This window comes from Acomys minous (assembly GCF_964271855.1).
Source record: "Acomys minous genome assembly, chromosome: 14".
Lineage (NCBI taxonomy): Eukaryota > Metazoa > Chordata > Mammalia > Rodentia > Muridae > Acomys > Acomys minous.
In genome coordinates this window covers 48,960,406-48,983,610 of record NC_140496.1, presented here as the reverse complement: position 1 = coordinate 48,983,610, position 23,205 = coordinate 48,960,406, and positions in this window count along the sequence as shown.

Sequence of the window (23,205 nt, the reverse complement as noted above, 5' to 3'; positions counted from 1 at the left end):
ATGCAAAGACTAATTAAAAGTGTGTGTGTAATGAAGTGTGTGTGTGTGTGTGTGTGTGTGTGTGTGTGTGTGTGTGTAGGAAGAAGAGGACAACTTGGGTGCCGTTCATTTCTCAGCAACCAGGAGCAGTCTAGGCAGGCTGGTGCAACCTCTCACTGACCAGGCTGGGGACAGGTAAGCTCCAGAAGGCTGCTTGCCTCTGACTCTCCAGGGCTGGCAGCTACAAGTACACACTGCCGTGTTCAGCTTCTTTTGTGTGGACTTAGGGACTCAACCGAGATCTGCATGCCTGCCTATACAGTGAGCCATTTAGTGATCCTGCTGTCTCCTCTGTCCTCATCTGAAAAGAAATTCTTTTATAAAAAAAATTATTTTATTTTTGTACATATTCATTTATATTATTACACATAGATATATAGATTACCTATGGCAAGAAGAACTGTGACACAATCAGGAGAGAAGCAATTCTTTCATGCAGAGAACTTGTGACAAAACCCACTCTCAACCCAGGTGTCCTGGCTTTCCCCGAAACTTCCTTCTCTTTTAACTTTTTCATTTCATCACCAGTACAGTAGTGAAAAGGGATGTTGAGAGTATCTTGTTGCCAAAATACCGTAATGAGCCTGGCACTTAGCTGCTTTTTTTTTTTTGCCTGACTTGGTCCTGGGTTACCTGGAAGGCCTAGGTTCTGTGGCACCCTCATGGCTGTGAACAGGCTGAGTTAACAGACTTCCCCAACCCTTTACTCACTGGGATTGTGAGTTGGGCACGGCCGTTTAGAAGAAAGTCTATTTACCACACCGGAGGAGAGGTTAAGTACAGAGTAAGAGGACAGTTTTTCACGGGCCATTCAGTGGAATAGTTCTCTGGAAACCTCTTTGTGTTGTGGCACACTCACAGGAGACTCCATTCCACAATCCCCAACCTCATCTGTCTACTGTGCACATTTCCTGCTAAAGCTTGCTGTCCTTGTTGGTCCCAGAGATATTAACATCACCAATTACTATACCAATTAATATAGTTGCATATTTTCAAAGTCTAAATTGTTATCATTCTTTATTGTATTCATTTTACTATTTAAAAAAGTCTTTAAAATCTATTTATGTGTACCAACACTCTGCCTGAACGAATGTCTGCAGTGCAGAACATACATACATGCAGTGCACACAAAGACCAGAAGAGGGTGTCATATCTCCTGGAACTGGTGTGGCCGTTGAGTCACCACATGGACACTGGGAACTGAGCCTGGCTTCTCTTCAAGGGCAACAGTGACTGCCCCTCCTTCTGGAACCATGTCTCCCTGTTAAAGAAAAAAAAAAAATCCCAGTTGTGTATCAAGATCCTCTGTTTTGTGCACTCGGGGCATTCAGCTATGCCCTTAGTAGGCACATAGATTTGATGGATTAAAGTAAGCATTGCAGTAAAGTTTTCTGCTCCCAACTTGTAAATAATGGCACTGCCCGTAGCTACGCAGGCAGGAGAAGGTGGACAGAGATTTGCCATAGATGTAAATAATGTTCCTTCTAGCTAAGGGTCAGGAAAAGCTCTGTCTTTTCCTTTTTCTTTTTTTCCCTCTTCAAATTGTTCACGTTTTTTTGTCACTCATAATTCAAAAACGGTTAAATGGAAAAACTTCAAGTGGTATATATATTAGTCCTTGATGAGAACGAGAATGTAAGAATAATTTTACCGATGTGGAATTTAAAGTTTTTTTATTTATTGGGGGTTAATTTTTCTTTTCGCGGGAGAGCACCATAAAGTCCCTACAGGCACTACCGTTTCTACCAGGCGTCGGGCAATAGTTTCACTAATCTAAGGTTTCATTTTTGAAAAATAAAATGTGCAGCCCCCTTCCTTGAGAGAACCAAGTCCTTGCCATAAAAGGATTCCCGGGAGCCGAAGTTTGTCACATTTACTCCTACGAAGTGGCAGCTTATCCCCCGGCTCTACTTTCATTCACTCCACACAGTTCCCCTTCACTGTTGCTTCTCCATGTTTTCAGGAGCGTTCCACAGGATGCCGTCTCCGAGACGTAGCTCACCCCGGGGCCGAGCAAAAGAAGGTCAATGGCGCCAGCCTCAGATGGCCTCAAAGCCAGTTCTGCCACGCACAGGGAGAGACATATATTTCCCAAACTCATCCGTCCACGGTAGATTTCTTCACCTGTGTGACGATAAACAGTAAAGTTTAGGTTTGCGCCTGGCCCCCCCCCCCCCGCCACCGCAACCACTCCCCCCCCCCCCAGTGCCTGTGTGTCCCGCTCCACCAATGTGGTCCAAAGATAGTTGTCTAAACGCTTTCTCGGCAGAGGCAGAGAGTCTAACGGAGGCTGCCAAGTCCTGCCTGGCAGGTAGGAAGGGAAATGGAAGTGATAGCTTGTGGACCAAGTGCGTTTTCTTTCCACACTTGGGCCACAGGGCCCTTATTGCTCCCGCAAACCCTATGGTCATCAAATCCCTTCCAGGTGCTCCTGTGGAGGAAGCAGAGGGAACCACAACACAACTTGTCCATCATGGGAGGGGAGAAGGCTGCGTTACTCTGGCAGGATGAAGGATCTTTGGCTCCAAGAAGTCTCAGAGTTTGTTTTCAGCTTGCTGTGTAGAAAACTGCTGAACCACCAAGCTTTAGTGAGGAGACGATAACAGAGTAAGGGGTCATTAAGACCAGCCTTGCTCACAATTGATGTTTCCTTCACATTCATTTTATTAAATGCTTTTAAGGCTTGCCACCAAATAGGTTTGCAACGCATTAAAACGCCTACAGAGAGGGTCCGCCTAATACACTGCAGGGAAAGATGAAGGGCTGTGCGCTAACAGCGTTGTGCTCGCTGGGTAAGAAGCTGTGAGCACCACCGCTGCGGTTCGTACTGCCATTATCGTGGTATGCACTTCTTACCGCAGTCAATGCGCGCAGCAGACAAGATGTGAGGCCCCAAGCAGCATCATAGACCAAAGGGGTTTTCCTTCCCAGGGAGGCATCCTGTGGTAACGATCTGCGGCCCTTCATCACGCAGGGAATGCTGGTCTGTCAGCGGCAGGCTTTCTATTAGCGGCAGTTAATCCTTGACCCTTTCTCTTGGATTGCTGCTTAGGTGTTTTCCGGGCCGCAGAAGAGATGCTGCAGAGTTGGATCGGCATCATCTGCTCTGTCCTTTAAAAGGACTCCAAACAGCTTCGGTAACGTGTTGCTGGCAGTGGTGAGGGTGGGTTGGGGTTGGGGGTTGAAGGTTGCCTGATTGTTTACCCCAATCATTTCGCAACCTGGGTATAACCCGGAAGTAGGTGAAAGGAAAAAGAAAAAGGTTGTCCACAGCATGGCAGCAACAGAGGCTCGGAATCCCGGCTGGGAAACTCATTCGGGCTACAAGATCAGTGAGATGAGCGAGGCTGGATAGGCCTGTCTTGAAGCCCCAGCCGGGGAATTCTCACGGCTAGAAGATCAACCGGCTGGATAGGCCAAGAACCAATGAACCTTTAAAAAGCTTTAAAGGGAAACAGATGAAAAGAATAAAGATTCCACCAGGACACACACACACACACACACAGGCCTAAAAAAAAAAAAAGGACGCAGAGGAATCCCAGAAATACTAAAAGGACCGTGTACACTGCAGTGGGAGAAGCACTTCAAGCTGGGGCTGGCCATTGGGGAAGCAGTAGTCCGCTCTTGGCCGGCACTCACAGGAAGATGCAACATGCTACATAAACACTTCAGCCAGCGAAGAAAGAGACTGGCTAGCCTAACGGGGACACAGCGCTCCTGTTTTGTAATAGCAGAAATAACCTGAGATGCACAGTTCACACTGCGCTTGCCTCTTTGTTGAGTGTCCCCCATCTGACACACACCCCGTGCCTTCTTCCTCTTTCCCTCACTGAGGGGAGTATGTCATGGCATCTACGGCTCTCATTATTCCTAATCAAGTTTTAAACAATGATTCAGAGCCCAGGAAACAGCATCAGATATCAGGCTTAGGCGTAGTAGCGTAAGTCGGCTTTCCTATGTGTGACGCGTTTCCTTCAGCGGGGAGAAGTGCCTCCTGCAGCTTGGAGGTCATCTTCCATCTGCTCCACTAGCAGCAGAAGCAACAACAACAACAACAACAACAACAAAAACAGTAGAGATTCTCTTTCCCAACCTTTCAAGTAAATTATCTTCAGCCTGAAGCACTTCATTACTGATACAATAATTTATCTAAACCTCAAGCCAGTCACCGTGAGCAGTGCTGGGGACAGGTAGAGACGTGCACATCTTTTGTAAGGTGTGATGTGCTACCATCAGAGGAGACGCCTCAGCCTGCTGTGGGCTAGAGCAGCGTTCAGAAAGATTAGACGCGCGTGGCTCACAGTTCTAGAAGCTGAACCGGTCCAAGGTAAAGGAGGTGTCACGCTCACTGTTCGCAGAGTGTCTGGACCATTTCTTCTCAGATTTCTTGAATGTTTTTCTCTTCCAGCAGAGAGGAACACTGTGTCCTCATATGGAGCAAAGTGCAGTGACAAAAATGTCTTACCCGATGCAGTAAGCCTTCCTGAGGTGCTCCCACTATACACTAGAAGCACCATCCCCAAATACGGCCATGGTGGCCATTATGTTTTGACACATGAGGTTTTGACACATGAGGCTTGGAAGAGCCAAGCTGTCCTGAGAGCCACATGTTTGTCACAGTGGGACGTGTGGATGACTGATGCCAGCCTTACCTGCCAGAGCAGCTGATTTGCTAATAGACTAACTCAGAATTCCTATCGTAGAGAGTATGTGGGGGCTCAGTGAGCACCCCCGGGGAAGAGGGAGTCGACGCTTGTAGGAAGTGCAGAAATGATTCACAGGCCACCTCGGGGTGCTGTTAAGGTGGAAAGGTGTACTTTGACTTCCTACAGCTTATGTGGTTTGTAACATATATCTGGTTCCAACTAAGAAAGGTGATATTGGAACAGTGTCACTTCAGGATTCTTCATCCGGATTCCACAGATGGAGACGAGGCAGGATCACTGAGGGGGAACGCCAGGAAGGGTGAGGCCCGTTAGAGTGCCAAGGGCAAAGAGAGCCTCGTGAGAGACACTTGCGCTTTTGTTCCACTGAATGTTGCCATCACCAATGTCCCCCCACCCACGGAAGGCCTTGATGCGCTCCTTAGCGCCACTGTTCGCTTAGTTAGTGACTGGCCATCTCCTCATTGCCAAGATACCTAAGACAAAGCATCTTCGAAAACGAGGCTTAGTAAGAGCGATGAATTAAAGGTCCTTATTTTTTCTAAATAGTCCGTCATGTTAGGGGCTTGTATAAGGGTTTAAAGGTTCAGAGGGTGGAAAGCTGCTTGTAGTTTGATTTCTCCCTGAGATTCTCTTGGCGACTCTGCAGTGACAAAAGAGGAAACGAAAGAAGGTATACAGGGGAGAGTGGGGCCGGGGAATAGACAGATGCAATGAAAAGTAGAGAAGAGCTTAAAAGGATTTTTCAGCACGGAGTGCCACAGTGAGAAGATAGCCTGCCACATGTGGTCAGTGAGGGCGAAGTTCAGTTTTCTGTTTTGGAAGTGGCTTGTGGTGAGAAGTTGGGGGAGGGGAGGGGTACTAACAGGATGGCAGACGTGGTGACAGAATGGCCACTTCCGGGCATACTAGCAAGGGACGTTCATATAGAAGATGGTGTTTGGCAGAACATAGATGATGACAGATCACAGTTTGCATCCTACAGTGATGTCCACAGCAAAACCGGATTTTCTAACAGAAAAACAAAAGCAACAACAACAAACAACAAAAACAGCTCACTTTCCCCCAGAATGATCATAAGGAAAAAGCTCTTGTGTTTTTATTGTGTACAGACTACATGACACCTTGCCATCTAATTCAAGTGGGGGTGGCGGAGGGCTACAATGAGACTGAAAGGCTGGCTACATCCTGGAGCATCCTTTCTGTCCTGTGTAGGACTTCCGTTTTGAACAACATCTCTTCGTATACAATAAAGGATGCAATTTATTAATCAAAAAGTGTTCAAGTACTATGTTAGCCCAAGCTCAACTTGTGCACTTCATATAACCGGTGTCATAATCTATCTAGGAGCCTAGAGGTCTTTTTTTTTTTTTAAAGCTTAAGTCAGATGAGCCCATGAAAGGGTGTGGCTTTCAAGGAGAATCTCCTTGTCAGTCACACTTTTGCTGTTGAGTAAATTCCCAGTAAGGCTGATAAATGAAATTCTAGCCCTAGAGAAAACCATTAAGTCGAAGACTCTTCCTAAGTAGAAAAAAAAATTTATTCTTGAGGCAAAGAACCGCTTTATTAGAAGTCTCCCACAGTGTTTTAGAAAGGGCCCTGGCATCAACGCGTTTCCTGAAGGGCTATAAACCTGGAGTGCACAGTTGTTAGTATTTTTCTGTTGATATTGCTTTTGATGATGATCCCTCTTTGCATTTCCTCATTCTGTTTTCCTTAGAAGGCTTGCATCAATATGCATGGTTAGAGCAGACACACGGGGCAGCCACACTCTCCTGCCCAGGAGGAGAAAGATACAGGGAGCAAAGCAAGGTGCTGTCAGGGAAGGGTCTCGGCAGCATCCTCCCCTCACCTAACACACCTCCCTCCCTGGTTCCTATGCAAAGATGTCACTAACCAACCCATCAAGTCACCCCTGCTAGCTTTGATATTTCTCCTGAGTGGGCGTTTCTCGTTTTCCTAAGCATCAGCTACCTTTGTATATTTCTTTGCTTCTTTAATATAGTTATTTTCAAAGTATTATAAGTTGCACGGTAGGCACGGTCTAAAGCATTGGCCTTTTGAATTTTCAGTCCTAGATATGCTGCAAGCTGGCTGTAGCAGGAGAACTCAGAATCGGAACCTTTTCTGATCTCCCTGGCTTATGCTATCTGCCTTTCTCAGCTACCTTGTACTTCAAGCAGAATCCACTCTTTATACTTTTTAAAATTGCGTGACAGGGGGGGGGGAAAGCATCTCAGTGAACTAGAAGAATAGCTGAAGCCGTAGCGAGGTTTCTTGTGTCCGTCTACCCACGCTAGGCACGTGCCCACTCGTGCCTTGTTTTCTTGTTTTAAATATGGACCATGCTGGAGTTGTAGCAAGTTCAGCTTTTGCACAGTGCTCTGCACACTCCCTCTGCTGACACACTTTGTACAAACGTTGCTTCTCTGTGCGTGAGATGGAATTTCCCCAGAGGCCCACAAAGCATTTAATGAAGTGTGAAGCACAAACATTTCATTACAACATATTGTGTACTTTTGCCTTTAATAACTACATTCTTCATCCAAGAAGTCTCAATAGCTTTCAAAAATGAATTACGGTAGTATTATTTCCCCCAGAATATAGTTTTTCCATGACAGCAACGGCACTTTCCTAAACTATTGTATTTATTAGCAACCTGTTGCCCTTCGACACCGGTGCCGTTTTCATCGACCCTGATCGAGTGTGTATCATTTAAGCTTCCTTTAAAAATTATTAAAATCATTTCATGTTATTGGATTCTCTTGCCTTAACGGTAGGCAATCAGCACTGAAAGTGATGCACTCTAAGGGAAAATGTGAGGTGGGCCTTTAGCTTGGTGAGCAGATTGACCCTCCCGTGTAAGGCACAATGTTTAATGGGGTGGGGGTGGGGCAGATGCTGGGCAGCGGGGAAGTTTCCCCCTGGATGGCATACCTCAGAGGCACCTAAGTGCTGCATGGTTTCACTCAATCACCCCACACTTTAGTGAACTCCATGCCCTGCCTTCACTCCCCTCCTCTCTGATGCCTCATGAGCTATTCTGAACATGTAAGGAGACTTATTCCAAAAAAAAAAAAAAAAAGCACCACACTGATGACTTCAAGCTCCTGCTAGCTACTTAGTGCAATTTCACAATTCTAAGTCAACTTTCAGATCAGTTTTTAAATGCTGGCAGTATACGTGCAGCCGTGACTCATTGGCCCAACCACCAGCATGTTGTTCATGAATCTGATGTAAATGAAAGTAGTAACGGAAGCCAACCACACAAGGCCCCCGTGTAGAGGATGAGGTGGATGGTGTTGGGTGGCATTTACTCTTGATCTCAAATGCCGCTGAGTTCTCGATGGTGTGGGCTCCAGAATGTTACGTTACCAGTTCTGTCAGCTTGAGTAGAATCCTTGCTGTGCCTCTTGGCTCCTCAGTGCATGGCTTCCATCAAAAGTCTATTTGATCGGACTCATGGGGACATCAACAGGAAACTTGTGAGCTATAGAGTCTTGTACCAGCTTCATGTTTCTGAATTGTTGTCATGGTAGTGAGTTACCAAGGACCAGGCAAAAGCAGCCGGCTTTCTTCCACTTTAAAAAAATTTTTTATAGCAAATTAATATTTCACTAAACAAAATAGACTCATAGGGTTCCTTGGAATATTTCATCCGTGTCCATTAAATTAGCAATTTATTACTATCACTTTCATTAGATCTCACTCCAGAAGGTGAGTTTGGGCTCTTTGATAACTCTGGAGTTGGAGTGACTGTCTGTCACCAGCTCATTATGGAACATGGAAAGGTGAAAGCAAATGGCTTCTACTTGTGGGGAGCTGAGGGGCTGGGGATGACAATATCCCTTCGTCAGTATAATGTGTATAGAGAGGAGTCCTTCTTGATGATGGCCACTGTGTTTTTATCCCCAAAGCCAGCTATTTAAACAGTTTGATAGTGTACATTTTATTTTATTTTATTTTTTGATTTTAAAGAAAATGATCTTTCCTTTATTTACAAAATCACAAATATCTTGAGATCCAAAAGTACAACACAGTATATAGTGGCCCACCGTTTCTTCAGTTTTTTGTAAAATAGAAACAAAACATTAGTGTGCACTTTAATTGTCAGTAGTTTCTGCCTAAGTAATAATTCATACCAAACTCATTTTACTCTCATGGAGTTTTTCTTAGAACTATTGAAATCTAGGCTCTTAGGTAGAGAGCAGGAATACATTCAATTTGATAATGTTCCCTTAGGTAGAGTTTGAAGAGAAAAAAATGTAAGGAAAACTATTCTAGTGAAGTATCTATCTGGGTACTATAAATATCATCAGCTTTGAAGGCTAAATTTTAGGCTCCAGAAGTTCCGGACAATTATTCATCTTGGGAAGGGGCAACTGACTACATTGCAACTCCTTGAACCATAGCAAGGTCCAGAGACTTTTCATCGATGGTTGAAAGAAAACAGGCACACAGAGGAAGGGGGCATATGGTATCTAGATGAGACCTGATGGGCCGTGGTCATACGATGGGGGAGGAGGGTCCCTTCTGTCAGAGGCCTAGGGGAGGGGATCAGGGTGGAAGAGGGAGGGAGGGTGGGAATGGGAAGATACAAGGGAGGGGGATAACAATTGGAATAAACAAAACAAAACAACAACAACAACAGCACGCACGAACACACACACACACAAGCAAAAAGAAGACAAGTGCAACTGGCAAGGGCTCTGCCATTCTACGCTCACTTTCTCACACAGCTGTGTCCTCTGCATCCCTTAGTTTAAAGGGTGGTAGTTGATGATCTAAATCATGTAATTCTTTAAAGGAAACAGCAAGGCTTTCTTTGTCTTCCTGTTCCTTTCTAAGCCCTGGTTTCCCTTCAGCTTGTTCCTGGTACACTTGCTACAACTTCACCCATGTATTTCTTCCCGGACCATATATTCAATGGGCAAGTTCCCTCCCACAGGCAAATAGGAGAGATAAAGATGGAGAGGTGTCACTTACATACTCAGTGGGCCTAGAAAATGTGGCAAGGTGGACTGGGTGAATCAATCGGCACCTTTCTAACGGACCCATTTCTGTCCTGTCTTCCTGTGTAGCTGGGATCCTACGTACGTACTGGGTTTTTCCAAGTAAGAGTGCGACCAAAAACTGATAATGCAAGTGATCACCATGGGCTTGGGGTCATGTGTGCAGAAAATAAACATTTGATTCTCTCAAGACATCACTGGTGTAGGATTCTAGTTTTGGTTCCTGGTGTCATAGGCACCAGGAGCCAAGAGGAGACAAGAGCAATCAAATTTCTATACAGCTCATTCCCTTGGTATAGACAAGCAGTTCTTCTCAGATGCACAGTTGTTGAGTGTGAGTGGCCTAAGCTTGGTTTGCTGACCATCCCAGAAATCCTGGGACCTATGAAATGGCCTGTAGTGGATGCCATCCTGCTTAAAATGCTAGGTGCCATGGGTTCCATTGTCAGCACTTGGCAGATAGCGTGGTGCAAATCACCTGAGCCATAGTAAATGAGTTAGCGCTGTGCGACACTGAAGCTAACCTTTATGTGGAGGTTGGGAGTGAGCATCGTTGTTTCTTACGTGGGTGTTGGGGGTGTTCTTCACACTTGCTAAACGCTCCGGGAAAAAAAAAAACGGACAAAAGTAAACTTCTGGGGGTGGAATCAAGACACATCTAGCAAAAGAGAGACACAGAACGAGAGACAGGGACGGGGGCAGGGCCGGAGCTTGGGAGTGTAATAAGCAATAATGAGAAATAATGAGGTAGAATGCTAGCCAGATAAATAGGAAATAATGAGACGCTGAAATGTTTGTGTGTGATGGGAAAGGACCATGGATAGAATTGTTCAGTTAACAAGTGTTTCTTAAGAGCCTGTCTGTGCCAGGCATTGTGCCAGACAGAGCTCTGCTTCCTCGTTATGATTAATTTAGCAGGGGAGTAAAGAATAGGCTTTAGTGACGGGAGCGCTGGAGGCAGGAAGCCAGCAGCTTTTACCTGGTCTAATGAGAGGTAGTGATCAGGAGCAACAGGAAGGGAGTTTGCTATATGTGATCTTGACTTCTTTGCTTATCCATTTTAATCGGAGAGCACAATATTTAGCTTCATTATTGTGTTAAAGTTTACATGTGTGTGTTTAGGCAAGCGCGATGGTTATAGCTCGTGAGTTCACGCACACATGGTGCATCACTTCCTATGGTGTTTTGATATGTCACAAGCATTTAGGGAACGCTTCCTGATGGGCAGGCTCGGGAAATCTCCAAATCTGTATAAGATGTGCAGAACTTTGTCAAGAGCTCCAAGACCCTATGACTCCACAGGCAAGCAGGTGTTAGCACAGGCCCTGGTAATTCCATGAAAGTTGACTCACCTACTGCAGTAAGAGATTTGCTCTTCCCTACTGTCACTGAGAGTCCTGTAGGAGGAGGTTGGAAGCCAGGGAAAGTAGCTTTGGGTTCCAAGTGTTTTGGTCTATCCTGCTGTCTTGGGTGTGCTCTTCAGGCCTGTGGTGAGCTGTTCCCTGACTCCTTTATTGGCCAGAGTGACTATTGCCGGCCTTGGTGAAAATCAAACTTTCCCATTATGGATTACAACCAAAGGAAGGGTATGTGTGAAGCCGACAAAAGCATTTCAAGTGATCGTAGATGCAAGCTCTCCCCAAGTCCTCTTCTCAGCACCCAACACCCTTAGTCTCTCTCCAGCCGCTTCTGTCATACCCAGTTTCTGAACATATTAGCTTATTCTCAAATTTATGTCTCTTAAACAACAACAACATCAACAACTTCTTTTTCTCCTCCTCCTCTTCCTCCTCCTCCTCCTTCTTCTATCTCCAGCCCTCATTAGTGTTGTAAATGGAACAACTCCACTATGTGATTTATCACTCTGTCTTCTGGGCCTCCCTTTGGGTTCTCATTTTTCCTCATCTAAGACCATCAACCACCTTGGGCATTTCCTTTGTTGTCTAATAAACATGCACTCATACTGTTCTGCAAGTGTTAGTATATAGAGTGCATTCTGGGAGAGTCCACCAGTATTAGTCGGAGGAGGACTCAGATTCCTGTCATGGAAAGAGAGTTTTAAAAAAGCAAAACAGGGTGCTGGAGAGATGGCTCAGAGGTTAAGAGCACTGGCTGTTCCTCCAAAGGTCCTGAGTTCAATTCCCAGCAACCACATGGTGGCTCACAACCATCTATTTGTTCTGCCGGGCAGGCAGAACACTGTATACATAATAAATAAATCTTTAAAAAAATAAAAAAGCAAAACAAATAGATGTCAGTTTATAGAAAATTATTCCAGCAAGGTTAAAAATTCAACTTTTATATTTTTGGTTGTGAACCTAGCCTTTAATGGCTGAGCCATCTCTCCAGCCCTGAAAATTCAACTTTAAACTGCATCAATTTTTGAAGTTCTTTTCCCTTGGGGCGAAAAAGGAGGAAGAGATTAATTTTAAAAGTCCCTTAAAAAGTCTCTTGTCTAAAATGATAAGAAACAAACATAATTCCCATATCATAATTTTGTCACACCAATACTGAAATATCACTGCTAAAGGAGCAGGTGTGCTCAATAAAGTGTTGGACTTTGAAAGTTTAAATTCTGTGTGTTTTACCATAAATCAATTAAAACCTTGTATATGTTTTCATAGGCACTTGTAATATATATAAAATCAAATATGTACACACACCAAATAAATACATATGCAGGTGCCTAAGAGCCTTTCAAAACTGATTTAACTTATTAAATAATGTAAAATAAATCTAGTTCTTGGCTCGTTTGTGAGTTAAGGATGTCTTGACTATCTTGAATAAAAAGTGGTGATGTCTGAAGGAGGGGAGTGTGTTCAATTCAGGCAACGAAGCTCTACAGCACTTTCTTCTGTGTGATGAGCTTTCTGTGGCTTGTTCATGTTAATACCAGTTGAAGACTGGAAAGAGAAAGTACACAGCACCCTAAGCACAGCCGTGCTTCGCCCTAGCCTCCCAGGACTCCAGTGCACAAAGCCCTCAGCATCTTTCCCATTCAGGCTGAAGGAAGGTTCCATTGCTGATATCCTTGCCCCAGGCCAGCTCCCTTATTGCAAAGACATCTCTCTTTCACCTCAGAAATTCTCAGTACTTTCCGTGGCTGCATGGTCACTCATTTTTTAAGCAAAGGATGCACCCAGGAGGGAGGGTCTCCAACTCCTCTGTCTTGAACCAGGGAGGGACATTTCTTCCAGTTGGTTTTTACTAGAGAGTTATTGAAGGCCCTGTTTGAGCAGTAAAATAATGCATTTAACCTTCAAAATGATCTGCTTATGATTTTAATACTCCCGTCACTTATTCTGGCAAACACATGTGAGTGATTATAAATGTTTATACTCTGCATTCTGGAGTCACACTACTATGCAAGCTTATATGTAATATTATCTGTCTGTGTCTGTCTGTCAAGAACCATGAGCTCTTTAGTGGTGCTTGAGGATGCTTCCAGAACATTAATTGTGTTCTTTTCAAAGTGTAACTATGCTTTGTATTTATTTCAGCCTGTCCCACACTGTTGCATAGACTTACTTTCTGCTCTTTAAGATGCATCCTTTCTTGTGTGTGTATAAGAAGTTGTATCTGTGTTCTCTGAAGAAAGTCCAAAGAACCCCAATTTATTCATGAAGAGTCATGGGAAATATCTTACTGTTTTTGATAAATGCCTCTAAATGGCTCTCAAGAATGCGGGGCCATCAGTGTTGTGGGAGAGAGAACATTCTGGTGGCCATTGCTCAACTTAGTCTCTTTTGGTTATCATTTTGTATTTTTCTTGTAGGTTAGAGGACAACTTTATTTTTCTGGAAACTACTTTACATTAATTTTCTGTTGCTCCCTGACGTGTTTTCACAAACTGAATGGATTTAAGAATCACAAACTTGCTGACTTAGAGCTCTCGAGACAAGAAGTCAGAAATGGTCTCAGTTGATTAGAGTCATGCTGTCAGGAGACTCCTATTGAAGAATCCATTTCTTTCTTTTTTTTCTGGCTTCTGGAGGATGTCTGTATCCCTTGGCTCATGGCTTTTCCATCTATGAAACCTTTACCAACCAGGACACTCATTGTTAACCCAGCACATCCCTGAAGGTAACTGCTCATCTTCTGTCCCCTGTGATTATATTAGGCCACCTGGATAGTTCAGGATAGCCACAAACTGAAGGTCATCTGATTTACCACACAGTGGTATCTGATTGAGTGTCTTCATCTTTTCTTGTCAAATATTGTAACACATCACAGGTTCTGTGAGCCTCAAATTGACCAGTGTTCAGCCTGTCACGTGTTTTATCATTGTAAGGAAAAACACAACATAGCAAGAGATGCTAAGTGGATTATACCTTCAACTGGAGTTCCGTGTTCACGATGACAATCTACAGATAGATGCATTACACATGTGTCTTCTGTGTATGCTGAATTTCTGTGTATATAGCTCTAGGGAAAAAAAACTCCTGCTTCTTTCTGCACAATTTCTCCATTAAAATGGAACTTCTAACATCAGCTCTATAGAGATCATTTGTATAGCTATACATTTTGACAGGTAACATTGACACATGAACTTTATCAAGGAAATCTTGAGGGGAAAAATCACCACATTGAGCGAATTGCTATGTGAATTCATTCTTTTCTTTATCACAGAAAAATCAATGCGTTGGATGCATTCTCACAGCCTTGCTTTCTGTTCCTGATGTTGCAATGACTTGAGAGTGCCCTCTTGATTTTGGCATTGGCTTTTGGAAAGGCATGGAGAGGTTACAAAAGAGTCAGCTGAACCCTTCAGGAACCTTCCTCATGGATGTTGGTTCATCTCAAAGGGTGAAGAAGTGTCAGCTTGCTTCATGAGTGGAGGTGCCTATAATACTAAAAGTCTGTCGCAAAGTCTATGTGAAGAGCCTGGGACTATTTCCCTTAGAGGAGAGAGAGAGAGAGAGAGAGAGAGAGAGAGAGAGAGAGAGAGAGAGAGAGAGAGAGAGACTGGAGTTGGGAGGCCAAACACAATGGCTCAGCTGTGTCAAGATGCACTCCAAAGTAAGGGAACAAAGAGTTCAACGTAGTGTTGGCCCCTCTGAGTTTCAGAGCACAGTTGGGCGCAATGTCAACATCAGTAAGTGACAAAATGAAGCTAACTGGTGTGAACAAGACATCCAGCCTGGTCCTTCTGAGGAAGCGTCTAAATATCAGGTGTCTGAAGCTATTGATAAGCACGGATGCATTATTAATGGCCCCAGCAGCCGGCTGGTGCTACTCAGATGGTCTGGGCATTTAGCAGGGAAGGCTTCTGTGATGTTCTGCACAGAGTAATGACGGTGTCTGTCTTAACTCAAGCAAATGGCTGTTGGGAGCTCTGGGAAGACTGTGAGCAAGCAGCTGTGTGGCAGAGACAGGCAGAGGGCCACCACCTGCTGAAGACAGGCCGGCAGGCAGCAGCCCGCTGAATGCAGGCTGCTCAATAATTCAGAGTCACGGGAGCCCTTGTCTCTTCGTGGCGCTATTTCTTCATCAAGGGTTTTTCTTCACCCTGAAGATCTACACGAAGACTCGGAGACTAAAGGCTTCTCTAAATCCCAACACTCAGACTGTGGCAAGGGAAAGTCCGCTGTACATTTTCTTATTTCAGTTCTCTCTTTTGTTCCTTCCTCTTCTCTTCCTTTCCTTCTACTGATGTCATAGAATATCAGACAAATATCAAGGTAAAAATAAAAAGCTTTCGAATTATTGTCCCCCATAAACATTTGATGTATAAAAGATACATGAGTGTCTGGGTGGTGCCCTTCTAGAAGCATCTGGAAAAGCCTGTGTGCTTAGTGAAGCTTTTCTATTGCAATTGTCCATAACCAAGCTGCAGACAGAGCCATTTTCTATTGCTGGAACAGGAGAAATTCTCGGTTCTACAGAGTGGGACCAATTTCTGTGACTCTTAACGCTCCCAACTGTAAGGCTTAATTTGTCACCCAAACTCACAACATGGGAAAAAAAATCATGGTCTCATGTATTAGTCAAATACTAAATTTCTTGATGCTGCTGTACATTTGTTTGACAAGGATTTCATTGAACAATATAATGCAACATATAATCGGAAGACTTCAAGAGATTTTGGTGGGATTCACGGAAAACTTATTTAAGCATCTGACTCAGCTAAAACATGCATTTGGTGCTCTTTTCATCTGTATCCCATGTGGCTCTCAGGGTCAGACTTCAGCAAGCAGAGCAGGCTATGGTGTCACAGAAGGAACATCTAACACTGGTGGGACACAAAAGGTGAAAGAAGTAGGAAATCTAATGAAGGGTGTGCCCCCAGAGTAGCCTGCGTGCCTCCACTGCCTAATGTTTTAAAAAGAGAGTCCTATTTTTTTCTGGACAGTTCACTTTGGATTGCAGTTCTTGGCCACTGGACATAATTCCTTCGGAAGCTCCACAATTCGTTTCGCTTTATGGTCTGTCTTTTGGATCAAATACTAAATTGTGAAAGAGAATGAAAATAATATATTTATTAGGAGGGGAGATATTGTAAAGGTTAAAAGACAGGCTTCCTGGTACCAATGCACTGGGAAGTGACGCCCCTTCCTAGCCACACCTATCTCTCTATCTCATTAATATTCAATGAGGCAATGTGGAAGCCTCTAGACACAGAGGACTAAAAACTTAAAATATCCAAAAAGCAGTGAGATATTGTCAGAAATAAATCTCCACTGTCTATTTTGAGTGGGACCTAAAGTAGGCTCTCTAATCATATTTATTGCTACAGTAACTAAAAACCCTGCTGTTACAATTTAAAAGACATATTTTCTTGGCTCCTGCCTTTCGTCCATGTTGGGACCAGGCTGTGCTATCTGAGATGTCCCTGTGTTCATGTGCTTACAGTGTCATTTGCGTTTACTAGGGCTATCCACAAACTCTGGGTCTGTTTTCACTTAGAGAAAAATGGAAGCTAAGTGTTCTCAGATTGTCATCTATGAAACAGACCGAGCTGCACTGCTGTAAACTAGTGTATCGTTCAATCTAACAAATAGCAATGGCCTGAGATAGTTTAATAAAAGCTTTGGTATAGGATATCAGTGAGTTGTTGGTCAGTTCTGTTTCATGAGTGGCCATACTATCTGCCCAGTAAGTTATACACTCTGCTGGCAGGTAGCAGAAGGAGAGGAGTCAAACTTCAGTGCTCAAAATGTTAAGAATGAGGCTTTGGAGCAACGACTCAACAGTTAAGAGCACTGGCTGCTCTTGCAAAGGCCCAGGGTTCAGTTCCCAGCACCCACATGGCAGTTCTCAACTATTCATATTTCCTGTTCCAGGGAATGCCTTTTTTTTTTTTTTGGCCTCTTTGGGCAACACACACACACACACACACACGCAGACACAGACATAGACAGACAGTCAGACAGTCAGACAGACAGACAGACAGACAGACAGACAGACACACACACACATGCAGGCAAACCCTCAAATGCTTAAAATAAAAATAAATATAAATCTTTTTTTAAAAAATGAAAAATGTGTGATGAGAAAAATCTCTAGTCAGAAATAGGGCGTGAAGGCGACAGAGTTAGATAAAACCAACTTTGGGTCCAACTAGAGAAGAGGGCAGAGAAACCTTGCGAGTGGGAAGGAGTGTGAAAAGTTTGGGGCTAGTGTTATAACAAGGAGGGCCAGACGGGATGGAGGAAGAGATGAGGCTGGGAACCACCCTCTTAGCTGAACTCTAGCTTTCCTAGGCCTTGTGTTGTTAAGAGGGTGGGATTACAACAAATAAACAGCGGGGTGAAAAGCAGGAAGTGACGTGGAAGGAGAAATTAGGTGCAAAGGAGCCCTAACAGCTGGAGTCTAGCCACCAGGCTCTCCTCTAAAGGTGGCAGTGAGCCTGAGCTCTGGAAACGTCCTGCTACATCTGAGTCAAGGCCATTTCAAGTATAGAGAGCAAAGGCTGTTTGGGGGAGCCTGAAAGTGTGTATGAGAAGGCATGATAGTTGGGGTGGCCAGGGAATCAGGGCATTCCCAGGGCTAAGCTCCAGGTCAGTAGACAGAGGTGGGCACAGAAGTGGCACAGTGCGCTCCATGAATCACTAGACTGCTAGCTGACATTTGGAAAATGGGCCAAATGTGAAGAGGCCAGAAGTCCGTGGCAAGGAGTCCAGAGAGCCTTACACTAGGAGTGGCCGTGGGTGGGACAAAATCCAACTCCCCTTCCAATCCCATCATTAAAGGGACAGTGAGGTTTCTAGAGACATGATACGTAACAGGAGGTTCAAAGTAAATTTCTCTAAGACTTTCAAGATTTCTGTTCTCTATAAATAATTAATAACTAAACACAGGCAAGGATTCTGATGTAATCAAACATAAAACCCACTTAAACCCCAGTCTTAATTCTAAAACTACCACTTTAAAACACACTTTATCATTTATTTATTTATTTATTTATTTAGGTTATTCAAGACAGGGTTTCTCTGTGTAGCCTTGGCTGTCCTGGACTTACTTTGTAGACCAGGCCGACCTCAAACTCACAGAGATCTGCCTGCCTCTGCCTCCCTAGTGCATACACTATCTTTTTAATGAATGATTTTTACCTAAAATCTGGAAGTTGAAGACTTAAAAAATAAATATAAAACTCCACGGTGGTTTGAGACCATTCTTTTATTCGTTTTTTTTTTTTTTCATGTAACACTTTTGAATGTTTTCTTTATTTAATCCAATGTTCTTGTTGACTCAGATGGTTTGTAGGCTGACCTCTCTTTTGGTGTCAGAAATAAATATTCATTCTTTTTGATGGTGGGGGGTTGGATTAGTTTCATAACTAAATATCTCAAAACTGAAACTGACTTTAAACAATGGCTCTAGTCATTTTTTCCTACCGAGACTTTGGCTAGATTCGTAACAAATAGCAGAGAAAACAGACTGATGGAAAGCTCTAGTTCTGCCTGAACTTTGCCGAAATGATGAGCTAAGCGACCTTAAAGGCAGGCAAAGGTTCATGCCACTGGAAGCCCATGACGTCATCTGAAAGGATAGTGGCTAAACAGCAATGGCGTCCACTCCTCACCTCATGCACAGATGTCCCAAACCTCCAAGAAGCCATGTAAATAGGACTTTTTTCAGATTTTAAAAGAAAAAGTTTTCACAGCTCGGTGCAAGAGAAAGTCAGTAATATTTTACGTGCCTGTTGCTGTTTCACTCTATAGAACTTCTTTTTTGAAAGATGTATTTTTAAGTGTCTTTCAAAGAAGTTTGGATGTGGGCTCCTTGTGGTGCCCAGGAAGTGAAATGAACCATAAATGAGACACATCAAAAGTAACTTACAAAGAACTTTTTTAATATTAAAGTGATGAATCAGAGTTCAAATTAACAAGTCAAGGAGTCCGCCCGTAATGAAAATCTTTTTCCAACATAACACTTCATTATAAAGGGAGTTTTTCTATAATAGAAGCAAGTGTAATTACATTTTTATATATAATTAGGACATTATTATCATTTCACCATATCAAAGTTCATTATAAGACATCTCCAATACATTTTTCATAGAGCAAAAATAAAAAGAGAACAGGAGTCCTTCAATTAGACTCATATAAGGACATCCACAGAGACTGAGAAAAGCTGATCAAACAACTCCGCTCAGAAGGGAACAGGTAGAGCCCACGTTGCTTTTATGACACAGAAATGGCATTTTCTTTCGGATCCTGTATAATTTCTAATTAGCATTTTCACTACTTCTACTCATCTATGAGAAACTAAAGTGTAGCATTTCCGAGAGCAACACAACTTGTCCGGGACCTCATGTCTGTCCATTGTCACCCGTCCTCATGGTACCTGACATGAGTACCAGGGATGCACGGAGCATCACGCAAACGCAGCTCAGGCTCCCTTCCCCCAACTGTGGGGGTCAGGACACTTGATCCCTGAGAACCCTAGCACCTCGCAACTTTTTCAGAGGAGAAAGAAACTTCTAACTATGAAGTTGCTTGTCTTAGCTGAGGCCAGAGAACAAAACATGTCGGTGGGATTTGAAGAGTTAGGCACACACAGGGATTTGTAAACACGTGTGCAAAGAGATTTTGGCTTGCAGGGATCCGCGTATGAATATGTTCAAAGTAAATTGAAACAATATGCATTTTTCATGCTGTGTTGCATTACAGTAAGTACTGCTCCTGGAGCAGGGCAGCTATGAAGAGATGGTCCTCATCGTCCCTTCTTAATACAGTGGGCCGAACTCTTTTCAGTTTACGGAAGACCCTCTCCCTGAGCAATGCCCCCTTGACTTTGTCAGGTGTGTGCAGCATGGCTTTTACGTGCTCAGTGATGGCTCCACCTGCAGTATATGCCAGTATGTCCCCAAGAAAGATTTCTTTATGACCAAATTTGGTCATATGAAAGGGCTCTTTCTTCAAAGTGAGTGAAGTAGATAGAGACTTTCACTTTGCTGGCCCGGATGCTGGACTCCTTAGTGCTTCATAGCCAGCTGCTCCTGCTCCAACCTTCTTTATTCCTGGTGGAAATTAACTTGTCTCTCTACTCCTGTAAACCAAACATAGTGACTGGTAACTAACTACATACTACACTCATGTTCCTGCTGATAACTGATGGTGTTTATGGTGAGAGTGTGCCATGGAGAAAATCTTTACCATATCAAAAATACTAGCCTGGTGATTCTGTCATCTTTTTGAATACTTGTTACTCTTCAGTTACAAATATCAGGATTTTCCACGAAGAAATAATTTCTTATAACTGGACACTTTCTTCTCTCTCTCTCTCATACTAAAATACTCAATAGTAAAATAATATAAAATTTAAAAAATAGCCTTGAATTTTGATTTTTTTTTAAGGAAGGGAAAATCTATTAAAACATTTTCTCACTTCTTGTTTCCTATTTTTTAAATTCTGAAGTTAGCATAACAATGCGCTACTCTTTCCTTCCAGTTAACCTGAAGGAATAAATTTCCTCAAGTGCATTATTTAAGCATAAGAGTCAAAAGTGTCCAACCTATTTCCTTTTCTTTTAGGCAAAACAAAACATGCAGCAGAGGATGATTTGGTGTTTTAATTAAATCTTTCTGATGTGGTCAAAGTCGGCCATTACTGTCCTGCCTTTTACTAAAATATGGTGTGACAGGAAGCGAGCCGGTCTCTGTTGTGTGGATGCTGTTGCGGTCAGCCGTGGGTGCAAGGCTGCAAGGTGGAATCCTGAGATTTCAAACGAAGCCACCATGTCTGTGGGCTCAGCATGAGCTCCTGTACCTGGTTGTAGTTGCTTTTGCATAATCGGATTTTTCAGAATCCACACGCTATTTTTACATCCACATACATTTTGGGTAAGTGTTTCCTTTTTTCTTTTGCTACAGGCTGCTACATGAAACATAGCTGCTCCGCCTACCCGCAGTGTCAGCTTCCGTTCCGTGGCCTGTTTCTAGCTGTCGGTCACTATTACACTATTTCTGGTTGTTCAGTTCTGTTCTATGGTAGTGCTCTCTCTCAGGTCAATTGATAGCTTCCCCACTAAGAACACAGGAATGCTGGTGAGAAAGGCTGACCTCTGCTGTCTGCAGGTTACAGCCAGAGTCAAGCCCCTCAGCCTGCTAGTGATCACGCAGGGTTCCCAAGAATTCCTGGGAGCTATCAACGACCTTCCTCGTGCACTTAAGCGTTGTCTTTTCTCAGAGGACTGAAAAGCACCCTGGAAGGAGGAAGTGATGTCCAAGCACAGTCCCACACCACTTGTGTCCTGTGGTGCTCACAGTGTCTAGTGGCCGTCATTTGTGCCTTTCTTCTGTTTTTAAGCGAAGCCAATCTGTAGAAAGAGTAGCTTCAAACTCAAGTGGCAAAGGAGGCAGCTGCTTTGGAATAGAACATGTTTGTGACCCAAACTGCCACCATTTTCACATCTGCCTGGATTACGTCACGGCGTATGCAACTCGGCTCTCCTTAGCTGTCAGCTCCTAAAGTTAATATTAATCATTATTCTTAATTTCACCATTGTTAGTCTATTTGCATTCCATTGCTGATGTGGCCATTACTAGAGTAATATTAGGGTGAAATTTAAAAAGCAGGTGCATCAAGTACTGACTGGGTGACTGATTCTCAGTGCAACGGACTGCTTTCCTCCTCAATGAAATAGAAATTTTTATAAATGATACATTTAAGTAGCTAACCCTATTCCTGGCCCTAGTGTAAGAGGAATTTATGAAAGCCTGAGGTGATTTTTTTTTTTTGCTGGAAGATTGCATTTGTGGCTTTATGCTTATTGATCTAGTCCACGTGACCTGCTAGCCTTTTGTATTTTTCCTCTAGAAATTAGGCAGAAAATGGTGAACTCACCCACAGGAAAGATATTTTTATTTAAATGCGTGTCCCTTTCCTTACATGGGCACTGCTCCTGGGAAGCTCGCTCCTCGGTGCTCGGCACCTGGCTGTGTGCACTTTGTGCCCGTCCAGCGTCCACTCTTGCTGGGACACTTTCACTCAGGTGGGATGCTTAAGGAATGACCACAATGCTCATAGCAGTTTTCACAGTCTCCCAGCCCTGCAAGTAAAGCTCAGAAGCACAGCACAGACCCGGGGTTAGTGCTGTCATTACTTCAAACACGCATTTGTGTGGGTTTGCTTATTCTCTTTTTCAAGGAAGCGGCTTTGCCAGGGGACTTCCCTACTCTGGGGTTGAGAAGACAGACGCCATAAGGCATCAGAGGGTCTATTGGCCAGAGCCCTTCTATGTGAGGTTTCAAACCCTGCCTTCTGAGCCACGAGGTCACATCTCAGGGGCAGTTGAGACAGCTGTCATGGCTACCTCTTCTCTTGTCTTCTCTGACCTCTTCTGCCCTCGTTTCATCCATAAGTAATGTCTGGAGTTTCATGGCTGGACGATGTCCCTGCTCTGATAATGTAATCATTAGGGTCCAGCAGAGGGCCAGTTGGCCAGATGAGTGTGGCAAACACCCTCTTCCAGACACCCTTAGTGCTTGACAGATGGCCGTGTCAACTGTGTTTAAAGACATGGTGTGTGGCTCCCTTTGAGTCCCCTTTTAGGTTGTGCCAGCCAAGAGGAGAGTATGAGAGAAGATCCAAACAGCAGAAATGTTAAGAAGTAGCCAAACCAGAGCATCCTGCAAAGGTGGTGAGAAATGCGTGCTGGGTAGACTAAGGGTGAATCTGCTTGTGTCAGTCTCCATAGAACTGGGCTTAACAATAGTCTTTTCAGTTTTCACTCTGGTCCCTTTGCACTAAGCCTGGGGCTCCATTCTCCTGCCTAACACTTACATGAAGAAGACACACCTTTGCCCAGGATCCTTCTATAGGGCACGACCCGTTCAGCTGCCCCATTCCTGGAACCCATAATTACTACCCTTTCTTTCATACCATTAGCAGCCAGTGATGGCTTCTTAGCTCTTCCTGCAGCAAGGGCTCACGACCTCCAAAACACACAAGGCCAGTGCAGTCGCTTCTTGAAGCCCATCTGTCCCATCCATGATCACAGATTCATGTGTGGCTTCGGAGACACGGATGTCACCCTTACCAAT